At 50.5% G+C, this 14,908-nt stretch overlaps 1 protein-coding gene across 10 annotated transcripts in view; it reads right to left on the minus strand.

The window, feature by feature from the left end:
* The window catches only part of Trerf1 (transcriptional regulating factor 1), a 207,882-nt gene extending 194,099 nt beyond the window's left edge, over positions 1 to 13,783 (minus strand). For 6 of the 10 annotated variants that reach the window (XM_051204614.1, XM_051204613.1, XM_051204612.1 and 3 more), the window contains exons 1-2: positions 12,373 to 12,539; positions 11,867 to 11,951 (exon numbers count right to left, since the gene is read on the minus strand). The gene's annotated coding sequence lies outside the window, so the exon portion shown is untranslated. Of the gene's footprint in view, positions 1 to 11,866; positions 11,952 to 12,219; positions 12,285 to 12,372; positions 12,540 to 12,594; positions 12,740 to 12,814; positions 13,056 to 13,261 lie in introns of those variants that run through there. The other 4 variants (XM_051204608.1, XM_051204606.1, XM_051204607.1 and 1 more) reach the window with 4 other exon arrangements.
* Between the last annotated feature and the right edge of the window lie 1,125 nt (positions 13,784 to 14,908).

The raw sequence follows: 14,908 nt of genomic DNA on the forward strand, positions 1-14,908 counted from the left end.
ACCCACATGGCACACACAGCCTTCTGTGACTCTAGTTCGAGAGTACTCAACACCCTCTGTGCCGTCCAAGGGGCACTGCATGCGTGAGGTCCACAGACATGCACCAGGGCAAACCCCCATACACACGAAATGGAAATAAAAATGTGATGTTCCGTCCCGCTTTAAATCTTTGGAGCATTAGGGTCACGTGAGGGGTAAGCCCTAACACCCACGCCACCCTGTGCCTAGTGTGTCTCATTCTTATTGAGTATCACACAGCCCTGACCGTGAGAGACATCAAATGCACAGAGCACACAACTTCCAACATCAAAACAAGCAGCTCATTCACTCTCCTTTTACGTGTCCTCCCTCCCTCCTTCCTCCTTCCTCCCTCCCTCCTCCCTCCCTCCCTCCTTCCTCCCTCCTCCTTTCTTCCTCCTTCCTCCCTTCCTTCCTCCTTCCTCCCTTCCTTCCTCCCTCCCTCCTTTCTTCCTCCTTCCTCCCTTCCTTCCTCCCTCCCTCCTTCCTCCCTCCTTCCTTCCTTCCTTCCTCCCTCCTTCCTCCCTCCTTCCTCCTTCCTTCTTCCCTCCCTCCCTCCTTCCTCCCTCCTCCTTCCTCCCTCCTTCCTTCCTTCCTTCCTCCCTCCCTCCTTCCTCCCTCCTTCCTTCTTCCCTCCCTCCCTCCTTCCTCCCTCCTTCCTTCCTTCCTTCCTTCCTCCCTCCTTCCTTCCTCCCTTCCTTCCTCCCTCCCTCCTTCCTCCCTCCTTCCTTCCTTCCTTCCTTCCTCCCTCCTTCCTTCCTCCCTCCTTCCTCCTTCCTTCTTCCCTCCCTCCCTCCTCCCTCCCTCCTCCTTCCTTCCTCCTTCCTCCCTTCCTTCCTCCCTCCCTCCTTCCTCCCTCCTTCCTTCCTTCCTTCCTCCCTCCTTCCTTCCTCCCTCCTTCCTCCTTCCTTCTTCCCTCCCTCCCTCCTTCCTCCCTCCTTCCCTCCTTCCTCCCTCCCTCCTTCCTCCTTCCTCCCTTCCTTCCTCCCTCCCTCCTTCCTCCTTCCTTCCTTCCTCCCTCCTTCCTCCCTCCCTCCTTCCTCCTTCCTTCCTTCCTCCCTTCCTCCCTCCTTCCTCCCTCCCTCCCTCTTTTTCAGCTCCAGTGCTGTGGACTGAACACACAATACTGTCCCACTAAGTCAACAACCCATATTCCTTTTTTTGTTTTATTTCAGCGATGAAGTCCCACAGTGTAGCCTTCCTTGGCTGGTCTAGAATTTACTATGTAGTCCAAGTAGCCTGGAACTCACTGTGACCCTATCCCTCCCTTGCCCTACTGAGTAAGTGCTGGGATTACAGGCGTGCATGCACTGTCAAGTTCAGCTTTCAACTTCCTCGTTTAAAAGAAGTTTGGGTTTGTTGTTGATGTACATATGTATGTATGTATGTATGTATGTATGTGTATATATATATATATATATTTTTTTTTTTTTTTTTTGAGGACGGGCAAAGTGTGGACATGGAGGTCACTGGGAAATTGCAGGAGTCTCTCCTTCTACCAAGTGGGCTCCAGGAACTGAATTTTAGGGTGGAGGCAGGTACCATACCCACTGAGCCATCTCACTGGCAAAAAAACAAAACAAAAAAAACTCTTTCCTTTCCTTCCCTTTCCTCTTTAACTTATGTATTGTATGCACAGGCATCCTAGAGATAACTCAATTAGCAGGAGTCTGTTTTCTCCTTCCCCCAGGGATGTCCCAAGGAACTCAGGCCATCAGGCTTAGCAGCAAGCACCTTTATCCACTAAGCCCTCTCACCAGCCCTCAGTTTTATTTCTTGTGCCTCATTTCCCTCTGCTGTCTGCTGATGCTGTTTGGGGGTATTCTGACTTTGTTTTATTTTCATTTGATTTTGTTTGGATTTTTTGAGATAGGGTCACACTATGTAGCCTACGCTGGCCTCAAACTCAGTACAATCCTCCTGCCTCAGCCAACTGCCGGAGTTACAGGTATGAATCAACATAATACACCTGGCTGTTGCCAAAAAAACATTTAGAACTGCAAAATTCTAGGTGGACACCACGTCAGTGTGGTATTCACTTCCTCATGAGCCATCATTTTTCATCAAGTATTTCCCTCTCTCCAGCAACATCAAACTGTTACAACACCCAGCTGTTTCATACATGCATTTCCCACACAGACAGAGGAAGTCACTTCAGCATTTCCCACACAGACAGAGGAAGTCACTTCAGCATTTCCCACACAGACAGAGGAAGTCGCTCCAGCATTTCCCACATAGACAGAGGAAGTCGCTTCAGCATTTCCCACACAGACAGAGGAAGTCGCTCCAGCATTTCCCACACAGACAGAGGAAGTCGCTTCAGCATTTCCCACACAGACAGAGGAAGTCGCTCCAGCATTTCCCACACAGACAGAGGAAGTCGCTTCAGCATTTCCCACACAGACAGAGGAAGTCGCTTCAGCATTTCCCACACAGACAGAGGAAGTCGCTTCAGCATTTCCCACATAGATTCAGGAAGTCACTTCAGCATTTCCCACATAGATACAGGAAGTCGCTCCAGCATTTCCCACATAGACAGAGGAAGTCGCTCCAGCATTTCCCACATAGACAGAGGAAGTCGCTTCAGCATTTCCCACATAGACAGAGGAAGTCACTTCAGCATTTCCCACATAGACAGAGGAAGTCACTTCAGCATTTCCCACATAGATTCAGGAAGTCACTTCAGCATTTCCCACATAGATTCAGGAAGTCACTTCAGCATTTCCCACATAGATACAGGAAGTCACTTCAGCATTTCCCACATAGATTCAGGAAGTCACTTCAGCATTTCCCACATAGATTCAGGAAGTCACTTCAGCATTTCCCACATAGATACAGGAAGTCACTTCAGCATTTCCCACATAGATTCAGGAAGTCACTTCAGCATTTCCCACATAGATACAGGAAGTCACTTCAGCATTTCCCACATACAGGAAGTCGCTTCACCCATGGTGTGATGAAATCTCACTGGCAATTTGAGGCAGTGAGGTCAAAGGAGTTTATTATGCCAGTCTATCTTCTTTTAGGTGTGGTTAAAATTTTCATCATGAAAATAATTTAAAAATAAATAAGAGCCTCACCCTCTAAGGTGGACAACAGAATTCCACTTAGCTTTCCACACACACAGGATGGATTTTAAAATTGGAAATGACTTTCCAGTACACGCAGCGAAGCTGAAGTCCCGTTCATGCTATCGTCAACTCTGTGGAACTGACAATTCTGAATACAGACTGCTAAAGCTCAGAGGGCCAATGAGAGGGCTCAGCAGGTGTAGGAGCCTGCGGCCAAGCTGAAGGACTTGAGTGAAGTCTATCCTTGGGACCCACATGGTGGGAGAACCAACACGTACATACACATACTACAATAAATAAACAAATAAATGAATGCAAATACAACCGGCCTTCCTGGGTAGCCTTCACGGCTCCCCTACTCACAGGGTTCTTTAAGGAACAAATCAGTTTTCCTTTGGGGTAGACAGTCATCACATTCTGCCTACAGAATCTGAGTTTGAGCCTGTCTTAGCTGGTGTTTCTTAGCCAGCACTTCTAATGCCAGACCTTGGGCCACAAGAACAGTCTCAACCAAGAGGATGAATAAAAACCAAACCGGAAGTAACTTCAAGGAGGGAGTCGGAAAGCAGCTTTCAGAGAAGCACTGGGGACTAAGGACAGAGCTTCAGGTTTTATGTCTGAAGATTCGAAACAGGCCACCTCACTGCAGTCCGGACGTGAAGGCTTTCACACTCCATACTTTCCCTACCTTGTCTGATTCCACCCCACACAACTGCAGGAGGGGAGGAGCCAGGTGGTGTCAACCTCCCCTTTGAATGGCTGGAAACAGGGCTGGACCTCACCTCAGACCTTCACAGTCCCTCCTCAGGCCACACAGACTGCAGTCAGAGGCCATCGCAGATGCGGCCTGTGGTACTCAACCTCCTTAGACAGAAGAAAAGAACCTTGGACTTCAGGTCCCCCTGCCTCCGCCAGGCTGGCTGGTGTCTGAGGTGTATGCACCACCACACCAGGCTGATGAGGGAGGGAACTGAAGCCAGGGTTTCTTGCCGGCCAGGCAAGCACTTTACCAAATGTGCAGTATGTTTGTTTGTTTGTTGCTTTTGTTTTTGAGCTCAAAACACATAATACAATGCCTCACCTCTTCAATGGGACTGAAAAAAAAATCTCAGAGGTCTTTTTCTTGTCATAGTTGGCAAATAAATCAAACGAAAGACCCCAAAGAATTAACCGAAGACTTCCTTAAGCAGAAGTAACCTACCCTTCCCTCTGGGCTGCCCAGTAATGCAGTGAAATAATCAGAAAATGCAGTGAGATTTCTGATGCAGTTTTAACCCCTGGAGTATCTGGTTAGTGTGAAGTACTGAGCCTGGGCCCTTCCCAGGGACAACACAAGCTCAGCCAGGGTCCAGGAAAGGGAAGCAGAGTATTGCAGCCCTCACAGAACTCCCGCCTGCCTACCCACACCTTCACTCTGGCAGGCTGTACCCTAGGTATAGGATGGAGACTTCACTTACTCCTGCAAAAGCCAGGTCCTCCCGAGACTTGCTGGACAGCCTCTTTCAGTTGGCCCTCCCTATTTCTTAAGACAGCCATCTCCACGAGTCTTTCCCAACAGCACACAAATACATCATCCCTTTCAAGGCAGAAACAAACACACAAACATGTTCTTTCATGCACAGAGTCCTCTAGACCCCCAGTCCATCTTCCTGCCCTTCTCCATTGTGAACAAATCTGGCCAAATTTGTGTCATTTGGAGCCACCCCTTCCCATCCAGCCCTCTCCAACTTGCTCCTCCTCCTCCACTATAGATCAATCCATCAAACCTGACTTCCCAAAGTCACCAACAGGCTGCATTTGTCAAATCCGATGGTGCCCTTTCTGGTTTTACCAACTTCACAAGCATGAAAATTTTTTACCTTTTTTTTTTTTTACTCAATGCTGGAGTGTTTGTGTAGAGGACAACTCTAGGGAGGCAATTCAATCCTCTCATTCCACAACGTGGTCCCTCTCAACCATCTCACTGGCCCTTCCTGAGCATCACACACACTTTCACACTCACATACAGACACACTCTCACACTCACACACATTCATAGACTCATACAGACACACACACACACTCTCACTCACTCACACTCACACAGACACACTCTCACACTCACATAGACATCTATACATTCACTCACACATTCAGACATGTATACTCTTACACATTCACATGCTCACACACATACCCTCACATTCACACATGCTCACAAGCAGACACACACACACATTCATACACTCATAGACTCACGCACACACTCACACACATTCACAGACTCATACAGACACACACACACTCTCACACTCACATTCACACACACTCACACAGACACACACACATTCATAGACTCATACAGACACACACATTCGTACACTCATACAGACTCACGCACACTCACTCACTCACATTCACAAGCACAGACACATACACATTCATTCACTCATAGACTCACACTCACACACTCACAAGCACAGACACACACACACATTCATACACTCACACAGACACACACACATTCATAGACTCATACAGACACACACACACATTCGTACACTCATACAGACTCACGCACACTCTCACACTCACACAGACACACACACACATTCATACACTCATACAGACTCACGCACACTCTCACACTCACACAGACACACACACACACATTCATAGACTCATACAGACTCACACATACTCTCACACTCACATATTGCCACACACACACACACACACACACTCCATACAACCCATTCATCCTCCCCAGGCATCTTGGCCAGTCTCCAGAATTTAGCCACCAGCTATGGCTCTGGGCTTTTATTTCTTGCCTGGCTGCTCAACTCCTTTGACACAGGACTCTCAGAAGCAGGCTATGGACGTAACACCTCCAATTTACTGGTACTCAATTGGAAATACCCAAACTGCACACCCCACGCCTAGTCTTCCTCACATCAGCAAACAGGACACCATCTATCCAAGCGCACAGCCAGAAACCCACATCCCGTCCACCCTACCAAAGCCACCTGCTACTCAGCCTGTGCCACTGCCAGAGTCCATCACACCAACACCTCCTCATTTCACCTACTCCAACTGCCACTTTACTGTGGTCCAACCTCCACAACAGCTCATCGCCATTCTCCCTGAAATGCCCGCCTCCCTTAACTATGAGATGGGGTGTAACACTTCCCACTCAGGACATTGCAAAGGAAATCCAAATCTTTAGGCAGGCAAGATGGCTCAGTGTGAAAAAGCAGCTGCAGCCAAGCCCAACAACCTGAGTTCAATTCCTGGGACCCAAATCATGGAAGGAGAGAAACAGAACCACACACACACACACACAAAAATTTTAGTATAATTTGAAAAACAAAATCCAAATATTGAAGCAGGGTCCAGGGCCCTTGTAAACACGGCTGTTCAGAGGCTAAGGCAAAAGATTAGAAGATCAAGACCAGCCTAGGCTAGGCAATGAGTTCAAGGTCAGTCACACACAGTTTACACAGACAAACAGACAAACCAATCACAGTATACATAGACACACAGACTCTCTCACTGTCTCTCTCTTTCTCACACACACACAGAGAGAAATCTGTTTAACAATGGTTAAAGGAAGAAGAGCTGTTGGTGAAGCTCAGGGTACAGCACCTGTCCAGCATGTGTAAAGCTTTATTTAGATTCCACACTAAAAATAGGAGGCAGAAATCCAAACCCACAGGGTTCTGAATGGCCATCCCAACCTGCCTTTTGTCCCTCCCTCTTATCTACGACCTGTCCTAGCTTCCTGCAGACCTAAAGTTGGCGCACACAGACGTTCCTCTGCCTGACCCCTGTTTTCGGCCACCTACTCCTCAAGGAAGCTGCATTAGGTCTCTGTCCAGATCAACACTTCACCAGAGCATTTATCACAGCTCACAGCATCTGTGTGACTCCCCCTCTGCCCATGCCACCCCCCCCCAACACAGTCAGGGTGTGAATGAGTGTGGGCAGAGAGAGAATCATGTCTTCTAATCACCAAGATTCCCAGTCTCATGAGGGCAAACAGCATGGGCTTAATAAAGTTAAGAGCACTGGTCGCTCTTGCAGAGGGCCCGAGTTCAATTTCAGCACCCACATGGTAACTCACAACCACCCACAACTCCAGTTCCAGGGGATCCAATGCCCTCTCCTGGCCGCTGAGGGCACCAAGCACGCACCAGATGCACAAATGCACATGCTCATGGACACAAAAACAAACAGACCTTTAAAATACAAAAAGCCACTGATAAATGTGTAAAGAAAACCAGGGCTTCTCAAGGCAGAAATAATAATAAAAATGCTACCACTGTTGTGTGAACCTCAAAGCTTTTATAGCCATTTAGACCCAAATGTTTTTTCTTCTCCCCTTCTCCTAAACATGTTTTCAGTGTCAGCAGCCCGGTGTGCCCACACACTACTCCTAGTTTATTGTCCTCTCTGAGGAAACAAGCAAACAAACCCAAATATCCATTTCCTCGGTCCAAATTACTGTTGGCAGTTACTTTGGAGCATTTGAATTTCTTAGAAAACATCACAGGGGGGTTTGGTGGTTGTGTTTGTCCTTTAACTCAAAAGGGAGAGACATGGAGCAACTCACACATAAAGACTGGACTAGTTATTAGAATGCAGGGCTGGGGGCTGGCTCAGCAGGTAAAGTGACTGCAGCACAAGCGTGAGGGCATGAGTTCAGATCCAGCGCCTACCTAAAAAAAGAAGAAGAGAAAAATGAAGCATGACTGTGGGTGGCTGTAATCCCGGCACGGGAAGATGGGTTCCCGAGCTCACTGGCCAGCCACTGAAGGAATGAGCTCCCGGGTCAGCGAGAAATTCTGTTTCAAAAATTAAGGCGAAAGGGCTAGAGAGAGAGAGGGCTGACTAGGGAAGGGCGCATGCACCAAGCCTGACGGTCTTCAGAAACCACGAAATGGAAGCCAAGGACCTGCCCCCACGTGTTGCCCTCTGACCTCCACACACAAGCAGCAGTACACAAAGACACAAATAAATGAAGTTAGATAAGTAAATAAGGGGACAGAGCAACCAAGGAAGACACGTATCTCACACTGACCAATGGTCTGCTCACGCACACAGCTGCACGCGCGCGCACACACACACACGCGCGCACACACACTCGCGCATATGTACACAAACACACTCACACACACCACCCTAAAAAGCATGCCAGTAACTGCAATCTGGCTGCTTTTAGTCCCTGTCCTAGAAGAAAAAAATCTCAATTACATTTTAGTATCATCAATGTGAAAATCTAAAAATACAGTTAGCCCACAAGATTCATGGAGATTGTAGCCCTCTTCCCTGCTCAGCCACAGTTTTCTGAGTTCAGAAATGAGCTGAGGTCCACTGCCCTTGGGACAGAACAACCTCTTATGCAGCCTGGGGTCTAGAGCACCTGTCTGGATCTGTGTGCGTGCGTGCGTGCGTGCGTGCGTGTGTGTGTGTGTGTGTGTGTGTGTGTGTGTACCCATACGTGCACATGGGCATAGGTATCAGTATCCAAAGTCAGTAACAGCATCAAGCGCTTTCTCCCAAAATGTCATTGTGGCATAAAGCATCTGAAGCGACCATACATAAGAACCCTGTCACTGCTCAGACAAATCGCAATATCCCACACGTGACTTCTTCACAGTGGGCAAGTCCACACTGAACTTTTGGGTCCCCTTCTCCTCCCTGAAGCTACCTGCTGCCTGGGGACAACAGCTTAATTAACCCCAGCTTGACTAAGCATTAGATCATGCAGCCAGCTGGCTGGAGAGGGAACTTCTCTGATGAACTAAAATTATTTTGGGTGCCTGAAAGTACAAGCTCCCTCGCCATTAGCACACATAATTAGGATTGTTTAAAAATGTATCCACAACACGGTTAGAGAGGTGGCTCACCAGGCTCTTCCAGACAACCTGAGTTTAATTCCAGCACGCCACAACAGGAGGTTTACCCCTGCCTGTAACTCCAGCTCCAGGAGACCGGACACCTCTGGCCTCTGCAGGCATCGACACCCAGGTACACATACTCGCACGCAGTCTCATGCGCATGCACACAATTTAAAGGTTTCGAAAATAAATCTGCACAGCGATTGAACGAATGACTCCACAGCCGTGGCAGGCCCTAAGTGATGGCTGGCGTGTGATGGCACGGTTGCCAGGCTGCTCGAGGGTTTTTGTGGAATGCCAACGTACAAATCCATTTCTCCATTAGAAGACAAAAAACAGAAGTTAATCAACTCGCCCTGAGTCCATGAAGCAATTTGGCCGTTGGCCCAGGAAGACAGTGTCAAGAGTTCTCTGGGCCCTCACTCCATATAACACAAGTTTGAAGCCGGAACCCAAAGAGTTAGCCTTTTGAAAATATTAATAATAACCCCCAAATGCAGAAACAGCTAGAAACTGATACCCTGCCCCTGCCCTGAGCATCCATCCAGCCACCTTGGAAGCCACTTTAGGAATGCCCACAAACTTGAACCAACTACTAAATGCATAGTTTTGCACTTCTCACCCCATCAACTACTTGGAACATTCTAGCCCCCCCCCCCCGAAAAAAAGCCAACACTTTTGTGTTCTTACGATCAAACTATCCATCAAGAAAGGGAAAAAAATTCTAAATGAGCTTTGTTTTCGTGCCCACACATTTACAAATGCAGCCCAGAGCACGGCACCCTGTCCCCTCTCTATAATTTAAACTCTGAAAAACCACAGGCCCAAGCCAGTTAACAGAGAGCGTTCAGCACTGCTCAGTGACTGTTTTCACAGCAAGCTCGTGGAAATGCTCTCTGATATTAACACACGCCTGCCATGTGGACGCCTGCTTACCAAGCTGTGAAAAGACCCACATTCACTCTGGAACTTGCAAAATTAATTTTCTCCATGCTTATAATGCATAAGGCAAAGGTTCCCTCTTCTCTCTCTCTCTCTCTCTCTCTCTCTCTCTCTCTCTCTCTCTCTCTCTCCCTCCCTCCTCCAAGCTGTCTTCTAAACAATCAGTTGGCAAAAATGGACATGTCTAAAAGGGCGGGGCCCAAAGGGGTGTGTCACTCCGGGTATCAATTCCTGTAAATCAAATCCTGACACTCATCACAATATTTTAAAGAGAATGAATTATGATTCTTGGGCCCTCAATCCTTTATTATCAGGAGAACATTCTCAGTTGAATTGGGGGGGGGGCTACTGTGACTTGATTAATGGTCAAAGCAAGACAATAAAATAAATTCTATGAATGTTAAGAGAAAAAATTTTTTAAAAGGGCCTGAATGACGGCTCTTGGCTTCCAGGTTAGACGTGTAAATAATTCCACCCTGGAACAAATACACACGAGGAATTCTTATTTACTCTACCTGCACAGACACCAATGAGGATCATGGGGTTAAGGATAACAGCTAATTTGTTTAGCTAATGCCTCGTTGAGAACATGTGATAGGTAGCACTAACTCAGTCTCAAACTGCCAAATAGCAAACCCTCAATCCCGAAGTCTGAGGGTAGGAAGGAAAAAAGAAAACCCATGAAGAGGCGTTTTGTTTTTTAACCCATTTTTCTCTACTAGAATCAAAACCTGTTTACATAACTAGGGAAGGCTTAACCAACTTTAGTTTACCCCCAGTGTGGTCGGTTATACCTTAACCCTCCTAACCAGTTCCTGACCAGACCACCTCCCTCCCTGCTCAAATTATCCTGGCCAAGTTCAACACCCAGCACCAGCACCCATGGAAGAAAAAGTATCTGTAGGAACCAATGGGCTGGGTGCCAAGCCAGCAAGAGACGGCTGCTTTAACTAGCTAAGTGCTGGATCTCCAGCACCTGGTCCTAGGGGGCCAGAGCTCATACACTTCCACACAGGACTCCTACACAGGACTCCTGCAGGAAAGGTTACAAATGCTGCAGAAGACTGACGACAACCGAGACCACCTAAAACTCCTTTCTTTAAAAAATAACAAATCATCTCTATTGCCTGAGGAAAAGACCAGCCAAACTGCCTCAACCAGGCCATGCCTGGACTGGTCAATTCCTGAGCACACATTTCACAAGAAAAGTCCAAGGCCATGAAAGACCAAGCCCTCACAGCAACACAACCCTTCACGTGCCAAAGCAACATTTGTCTGGGGAAAGTTTGACAGCAAGCGGATCTAACCGTCCAGCGAAAAGGCACAGGGAAGCCAAGGATGGCAGGCACACATGCTCCAGGCCAGCGCTGGCCAGAGGCTGCCTGCCTCCTTAGTGAAACGGTGGTCTAGTGTGTAATTTCTGCTTCTTCACCGGCAGCAACTTCCCAGACTCCCAAACTGAAGTTGGGGAGGGAGGGGGCAAGTTTGCCTCTTACCCACTTCTCCCACCTGGGTGGCCGCGCTTACTTCTGGGACTACCCAGCCCCCACAGAGCCCGCAGACTCACAAATATACACATATGCATCATGTCAAAAACCCCAAAAGACACATCCCTAGGGTCCTGCGGTTTCTTGGCTGGAAGAATGAGGGCTTTATAATATACCAACCTTCAATTTCAAACCCACCACCGGCACCCTTTAAGCTGGGGTTTGCCAGCTACACCGCCCACCTCACCCCTCCCCCTTTGCTGGGATGCTGTGAGCCGGGAGAGGGAACCGGGAAGAAGGCAAGCGGGGAAAAGGCCCTGCTAACGTACTGAAAGTAAAGAGGCCGCGGGAGACTCGTCTTTCTCTGTCCCCCGCAGGCTTCCCTCCGCACCCCACCCCCATCTTCTTACGGAGCATCCCCCGCCCCAACTAAATTTTTTAAATGAAACTTAATAAGCTTCTCGCCTACCTTGGCTGTTTCGGCAACAAGTGCCTGGGCAATCCGACCAGACGACCAATCTCCACTTGGGGGGTGAGATGGGGGACGAGCCGAGCTGATGGAGTAATTTCAATATTAATTTATGTCAGCCGCCTTCTCGCAGCTACTCATTTACAGTACTGCCCTCAGCCTGTAAACAAATATCGCTCCGCCAGGAAACATACTCCCCAGATGCAAGCCCCTCTCCCCAAGCAAGGAACCTAAGCCCCTCGCCCCTCCTTCCCACAGCACGTCCCCCTCCCCCCGAGTCCCGGATGGGAAGCTCAAGGTTTTCCAAAGCACCAACTCACCACCTCCAGCCACCACCCCAGCAAGAAACTTACTCGGTCCGGTCTACGCCTCAACCCTCCCTCCAGGAAATCTCCTCTCCATATGCATTCAGCCTCCCCGCAGGAAATCTGCTCCCCCTCCCCCTCCTATATACTTGCACACCCCCCCTTCTCCTCCCCACGCGCCCTCCCCAGCCAGAAACTTACTAGCTAGCAAGCAAGCGTGCAGGCTCTCTCGTTCTTGGAAACTTACTCCCAGATATAGTATCCACCAGCACCCCTCTTTTCCCCCCGCCCCCAGGCCCTGCTCCCTTCCCTGCCCTCCAACTCCAAACTCTCCGCATCCAGCCACTCTCTCCCTCCCCGGTGGAAATTTGCAGCGCCCGGCTGCGCGCGTGCATCCACCCTCCTCCCCTCCAGGAAACTTACTCCCCATCTGCATGCACCGCCTCTCTGCCATCGCTTAGAGGGAAGGGGGTGTGCTGGGGAGACAGAAATACATATGTATCTCTCGCCCCTCCCCCGGCCGCAGCCCACTCAGGGCCGAGCGGCGCTAACCTGGCCTTACCTTTTTTGCATGGCCCCCTCCCCGAGCCCTCTGGATCCGCTCCCCAGCACCCCAACCCACCCCCTTTCACCCATTACCCACCCCTAGCAACCGTTCCTAAGCTCCTCTCGGCCTTTTTTTTTTTTTTTTTTTAAATCCAGGATGCAAATTCCTCCCCTGTCAGCAAATCGACTGTCAAATTATTTTCTTGCAAAAGGAGAAAGGCGGGGTGGAGTGGGGGGGTAAAAAAAAGGGGGGCGACAGGCGGGTAAAGGGAGGGAGAGGGACAGAGGAGGGGAAAGATATCCCTCCGCAGAGCTGGGGCTGGCGGCGGGCGGGGAAGCAGGAAGTAAGGTGTCCAGCGCGGCGGGTTCTCCGCCGCGGCCCCCGCCCGCCGCCCCTGTCCCCCGGGGCGCCGCGCTCCGGCAGGCGCGGGCCGCCGGGTGCATTGTTCGCAGCCTTCCCCTGGCCGGTGCACCGCCGACTTTTTTTTTTTTTTTTTTTTTTTTTTTTTTCCGCGCTCTGCGTTGTGTGTGCGAGAGCTTGCACCTTTTGTAAGCTGGCGAGTCTCTGGACGCAAGAGGAGCGGACCAGGAGCCGAGGACCTGTCAGTCCCCGGAGTGCAGCAGAGCCTCAGATCCGGGGAGGGGGTGGGGGAATCGAGGCCCCCTTGGGGTGGGAGGGGTGAGGGAGCAGCTTGGTGGCCGGGAAGCTGCCGCCTTCCCACCCAGGACCGGTTGCAGGATTGCTTCCTGCGTCTCTGTCGCGGTTATTGTAAAAGGCGCGTTGCAAATCTAACGACTCGGGTTGGGAGATTTTTGTTGTTGTTTATTTAAGGATTTGCAAAGATGCCAAGGTCCAGGCGGGCTGCAGGAAGGGGTTGTGCCCCGAACCCTCACCACCACCGCATCCCGGTCTCTGTGAGGCCTGGGGGTGCTCCCGGGAAAGGATCTGCGGGCTCTGGAGAAGCTCGCGCCTCCATCCTCTGCCCCATGGGGGCGGGGAGAGGTCTCCATCTCCACCGGGCCTGGGAGGGATGTTGCCTAGGAGAGAGGCGGGCAGGAGGGAGGGAAGAGAGGAGGGGGCGCGGGTGCGGCCCTGCGTCCGCCCCTCGCCGTGCGCCATGACTGTGGAACGTGGTGCCGGGGAGGAGGGCCCGCCGCCGGGGGGCCGCCCGGGGCTGCTCCGCATTGGTTGCAGAAACCCGAGCCCTGGAGTCGCTCCCCCTCCTCGGGCTTGTCTCCTCCTCCTGCTCTGCGGGGGAAAACCGCTGCACCCAAACCGAGAGCAGCTGCGAGCAAGGGGGCAGGGCGCCGGCTGGTAGGCTAGCCAAGGGTTCGAAGTCCTAAGCCAAGGGTTCGAACCTCCCTCGGGGGTCGCTGGTCTCGGAGATGGGGATGGACCCGAACAAGAGCTAGTTCCGGGGCTGCAGATCAGGCCAAGTGCCACGACCCTAGCCCAACATCCCGGCGTATTCAGGCATCTCCCTGTTTCTTTTCTGGTCTGAGGAAATGTGCACCAAAGATAGTTAAACTAAACCAGCTACCTCGCGCAAAGATCAGGGCATCGGTGCTCAAGGATCCCCAGGACGAGTAGTTTTTTTTTGTTCTCTCTCTCTCTCTCTCTCTCTCTCTCTCTCTCTCTCTCTCTCTCTCTCTCTCTCTCTCTCTCTCTCTCTCTCCCTCTCTTTCTCTCTCTCCTCCCCCCGAAGAAAAGTTATACCATCCTCTCCCTCCGCAGTGTGGATCATTGTGCCTCTTTCTCCCCAAATCTAGCGCGAGATAAGTCACTGTCCCCCATCCACTCCACCCCCACTCGGGATCCGGGTGTGGACGGCGGGAGAAAGACTATATGGGAGCTTAAAGCATGAGGTCATGGGTTGAAGAGGCAGCTGCCCAAAGCAGCGGAGGTGGCGTGTATGCGCGTGTGCGCGTGCGTGTGTGGGTGTGTTTGGAGGGGTAACGGTTCTCCATCCTCAGCACTGGGAAGCCCTCTCATCTAGACCTATAAATTCTAAAACACCTGAACCAGAGAGGTCTCCTGAAAGAAACAGGAAGGGGCTCGGGTCTAAACAGAGCCTCTGCACCAAGCCCGGTCCTTTCAAGTGACCAAAGAAACCTGGGGACAGACAACAGGGTCGCAAGGGGCATAGCCCTACTTTCTCGATGCCCTCCTCCCCTCAGGACGGCTGCCCTT

This window comes from Phodopus roborovskii, unplaced genomic scaffold, assembly GCF_943737965.1.
Source record: "Phodopus roborovskii unplaced genomic scaffold, PHOROB, whole genome shotgun sequence".
Lineage (NCBI taxonomy): Eukaryota > Metazoa > Chordata > Mammalia > Rodentia > Cricetidae > Phodopus > Phodopus roborovskii.